The sequence below is a fragment of the Bactrocera tryoni genome, chromosome 3 (genome assembly GCF_016617805.1).
Source record: "Bactrocera tryoni isolate S06 chromosome 3, CSIRO_BtryS06_freeze2, whole genome shotgun sequence".
Taxonomy (NCBI): Eukaryota; Metazoa; Arthropoda; class Insecta; order Diptera; family Tephritidae; genus Bactrocera; species Bactrocera tryoni.
In genome coordinates, this window is record NC_052501.1 from 13,265,610 (window position 1) to 13,270,584 (window position 4,975).

A 4,975-nucleotide genomic window follows, 5' to 3' on the forward strand; every position below is an offset into this window, starting at 1 on the left:
ATGTTGCCAACGTGGCCGCGAGCAACTTTTCTTGCATGTTGCACACGCTAGCACTTTTTCATATAAAACCGTTTTTTAATATTGCTCTCAAGTATGTTTGTTTTTGTTTTTATTTCTTTCTAATCGTTTTGTGCTTCACTATTTGGCGTCTTTTATTATTATTTCTATTTTATTTTTTCACTTTTTTCCGCTCATTTGCTGTGCTCCTCAATTCTTTTCATACCGACACACCCTAAAAGTAGGCAATATGCAACAGTTGCTCTTACACATGTATGTGTGTGTTTGTTGGTGTACAGTTATGCGCCTATTTATATTTTCGCTTCCGGCATTATGCATAATTTTTTTTTGTTGTGTTTTTTTGTATTATTATTTCATATTTACTTTGTGTCTCTTTATTGCGAGCAATATGCTCCCTTTTCCCTCCACCGTCTCGTTACGCGTGTTGTTGCGGGGCGTGCGCGGCATAACGGTTTGTCGAGTTGGGTTGCTGAAGTGCGGTTTACTGCCAGGAAATGCGAAATTTTAATAAATCATAAGCTTTCATTCTGTTGCCAACTGAGCGATGCTGCCGTTGACTGTTGGCCCGCAAGTCTTTTGCTTTTCTGCTTCTTCTCTTCTTTCCTCATTTGACTGTAGCTCTTCAGTTGCTAGTAATATGACAGTTGAGTAGTGTAGCGGCCAGCGGCCAGTTGAGTAGTGGAGAATGCGAAATATTTTGCATAAGCACGGCGTCAAGCATTCGCTGAAAAAGGTATTGGCTTGCAGCTTTTAAATGGAATTTTCATAAAATTTGTGTTTCTTTATATATTGGTAACCTAGAAATACAGAGAATATTTTCAACTATAATGAATAAACAATTTTTTCTCTATAATTTTGGCAAACAATTGTGCTTTTCGTGATTTAATTGATTTTTTTCTTCACATTCTCCTTAAATTGAGTCTTAACCAGGCGTAATTTGCCAAATATAGGCAAGTTTGCTTCTTCTTCAGCTTTCTGGAGTTACATCTGTTGCTATATTTTGAGAGTGAAAGATTTAGCCGCGCATCTGTTGTTACAAACTACTCCATAAATCTCAAAGTGGTAGGGAGTCTGCCGTTTTCACAAGTGGCTTCTAATTTATTATGATCAACGTATGACGTAATAATCCAATTTTGGTACACCAAATCCATTTCCTGGCTCACTAGTTGAGTATATAATTTTTGCAAGAAAATCTCCTCTCAGATCAGTAGTCGTTTAATGCTCATAAGATATAATTTATAAATATTGGTTAGTTGAAAAAGTCTTTTCGTATTTCTAATCAAATTAAGTGAAACTTTCATACTGAAATATCCAGAACGAAAGCGAGTGAACCATTTTTGCGCTACACGAACTGATACAGCATCGTCTTAGTAAACTTCGCAAATTTCATTATTGGCTTGTGTGGCATTTTTGCTTTTTTTTTACAAAAATTTCAAAATAAAGCGAATTTCTTCATTATTTTCATTAATTTTTGAACAGCTGTAACTTTCGCTTTCAACTTCCCCGAATTTCGTTTTTTTAAATAATTGAGTGACACAATGTGATTGATTGAGCTGGAGATACACAACTTGTACGACTGCAACGACATCTATTGACAAAATACGAAAAACTTTTTCGACTACCCAATATTTCTTTCAATATTTAAAAAATTCATTTTATGGGAAGATCACCAACTTAATGGTAGGGTTGATCCAAAATCGATTAATCTCACTTGGACAGATATTCCTCTTTGTGTTACCCATAAACTCTTAAAGTTGGATCACCAGATCCTCGTCGAACGATGAAGAGTTTTGAGCTGTTCGGAGCAAGTCGAATCGCTTCCAATCCGTTGAAATTGGGGAAAGGGTGTCTTTGCAGAGCTTATGACTTCAGATCGGTCTATTTGCTTAAATGTAGACCTATGATATTATTTGTTTGCCCTAGATTAAGGATGGAGCCATGTGTAGAAGTTCACGCAAGCGAGGAAAGCTCTCTGAGCGCAATTCACTTGCGAGTAGAGGAAACGATTCTTCTATGTATTGCTTAAGCAGCTCACGACTTCCAGTCTTAGATTATTCTTTGGATTACCAAAAAACATCCATTTGAAAGTGAGCTAAAGTAGAAAAGCGAATCATCCCTCTCCAGTGTTGTGCGCTGGGTTTGACACCCGCCACGTAAAAAAAAACTCCAATGAAATGGACACAACAGCACCGGATAATAGAGCATCTTCCGCCTGTAACCGCGTAAGCGCTGTCCACGCCAATAAAGAAGATACAGAAGATAAGGTCTTCATTATCTCTACATCACATTTCTTTGTGCGCTAAATGGTTTTTTGATAGCTCTGATATTTCGTGATTATGATCAGGCACTTTATTGATTTTCATAGCTAGAAACATTCCGTCTGTCTCAAGACTGCGTGTTATCCTTCTTTAAATTTTTTATTGTTTCATCGATTTTTTCGACTATTCGATATTTAGTCTTCCAGAGCGTAGTCCATCTTTGACATCAATATTACCGTTCTTATAAAACTTACGTTCACACCTTTATCCAATCTTTGCTGGAAGTCAAGGTATGCCAAAGTCATCTGAAAAGGTTCCAAAGACCAAAATATTGTCTTTCTAATGCCATATAAGGTAACGTTAACGTTTATGCAACACGACATACAAAATACTAAAATCATCTGTTGGAAAAATATGCTTTAAAAATTACTACTATAAGCAAAAAATAGTAAGACTTTATTCATAATTTTATAATTCATATTTTTTCTTTAAAATCTATATTGTCCCCTTCAAAGAAATTCCCTTTGGATCCAATATACTTGTTCCTATCTTTGTAACAGTCAATTTCAGGAATTGTCTTCAATTCGCATAGCGATTCACATTCAAAATGGTTTCTTCGGATCGGTCTTTTGAGTTTGCTGAATAGTCAAAAGTCACACTGTGCTAAGTCAGTCGAATACTGTGTTTGCGACACAATATTATTCCTTGTTAACAGTTTGGCCAGTCGAAAGGAGTTCATAGTGCATCTCACCTCAATAATCGAAAGACACAGAAAAATCTTGATTTTTGACCTGCTTCAGCATGCTTTTTTCGGCTTCGGATCCGCTTTGCCACGATATTTTACCGTTTTATCGTCTGTTTTAGGGTCATAAGCATAGATAAAAGACTCATCGTCAGTAACAATACGTTTCATGACATCATGATAGTCAGAGCCTATGAAACAAGGCATTAACGCGTCTCTGTTTTTCAAAAATATTTCACTTTTCTTAGGCCCAAATGATCATTCTGAATGATTTTCAGTAATCCTTCCGATATTCCAACGATGCCAGTAAGATCTCTGACTTTTAATCGTCGACTCTTTATATTTATTTAATTCGTTTTTTTTTATGGACGTGGTTCGTCGTCAACGCGTTCTCGTCCTTTTTTGAATTATTTGTACGAATCAAGAAATCTTACTATGTTTTGGTCAAAATAGAATTAGTACAATGTATTGCCTTATTGCAAGGTAATTCTTTATTAATATAAAAGCTTCGATTTGTCTTTCCTAAAAATAAAACAAAAAAATTTTCTAATACTACCAACATGAAATTTCATTATAATTTGTTTTCTTGTGAAATTACCGTTACTTATCACCGATTCCCTTAAAAATCAATTGTAACATTCTAAAAATTATATGTGTATATGTATTTGTCTGCATAAGTGTACACGCTCACAACTGCCATTATTTTCCACGACATCATTTAAACTTGAATATTCACCAAATTTTCAAAAGCCCTTTTATCTCATGCAACATTTCCATTTGTGTCATTATTTATAACTTCACGCAGTCAAGGATTTTATTTAATTTATCAAGAAAGTCCTAAAGCCGCAGACATTGTCAAACGAACCGTGTGCTGCAACCAAACACACGCACCACCCCAAAAGCAGACTACGCTTAACCTTGCAACGGCAGCGGAATACAGACGAAAGTCCTGCTTATGCGCACCCACGCCTCCTTGCACTCGCTTATGCTTATTTCCTTATCTTGCATGACTTTGTTACTCCCTTTTCTTTGGACAATTTAGCCAGGCGTATCATTGCATTATGTGCCTAAGTAATAAGTTGCTCAGCCGCCATGGCGGACCAAATACTTTGAAATCGCACTTTGTTGAACAAAAGTGGTGGCGATTTGGAAGTGATACTAAGTGGTGAGTAACTTGCGGTAACTGAAGGCCGGGATTGTTTAGGCGCATTCGGTTTTTAAGTGACAAGTCTTTGGTGGTCAGAAATATTGAGAAAGTTTTGCTCATTTTTAGAATAATAATATTATACAAATTTTTAAACCCAGAATAAGGTATATAAAATTTGACACAAAGTAATGGCATACATCTTATCAAGCAAGAAGCTACTTATTTGCCCGAAACATCGATATCGGATCGCTCTAGTTTATACTTGCCATACAAACTGACCGATCGGAATCCAGTGCTTGTATGGACGACTTTTTCATTTGAAAAGATATCCCCACGAAATTTTGTACAGATTATTTCCTAAGACAACGCTATAATATCTGAATTTATTGTGCAGATCAGACCACTATAGTATATAGTTGCCATACAAACTGACCGATCGGAATCAAGTTATTGCATTAAAAATTTGTTTATTTTACGAGATATCTTCACGAAGTTCGGCATGAAATATATTTAAAAGTAGCGGCATAATGTGCAAAGTAACGGTTCAGATCGGACGACTATAGCATATAGCTGCCCTACAAAGTAAGCGTTCAAAATCAAGTTCTTGTGTGAAAAACTTTACTTTTTGACAAGATATCTTCACGAAATTCGGCTTAGACTATTGTCCAAGATAGCGCTACAATCTTCGAATATAATGTTGAAATCTGAGAACCTGGCTGATCAAATTCAAGATAGATCTCCTCATGCTCTATTATTTTTTTCGTATGAAATACCCTATGCCCATTCTATATGAAATGTATCTGTGAATGG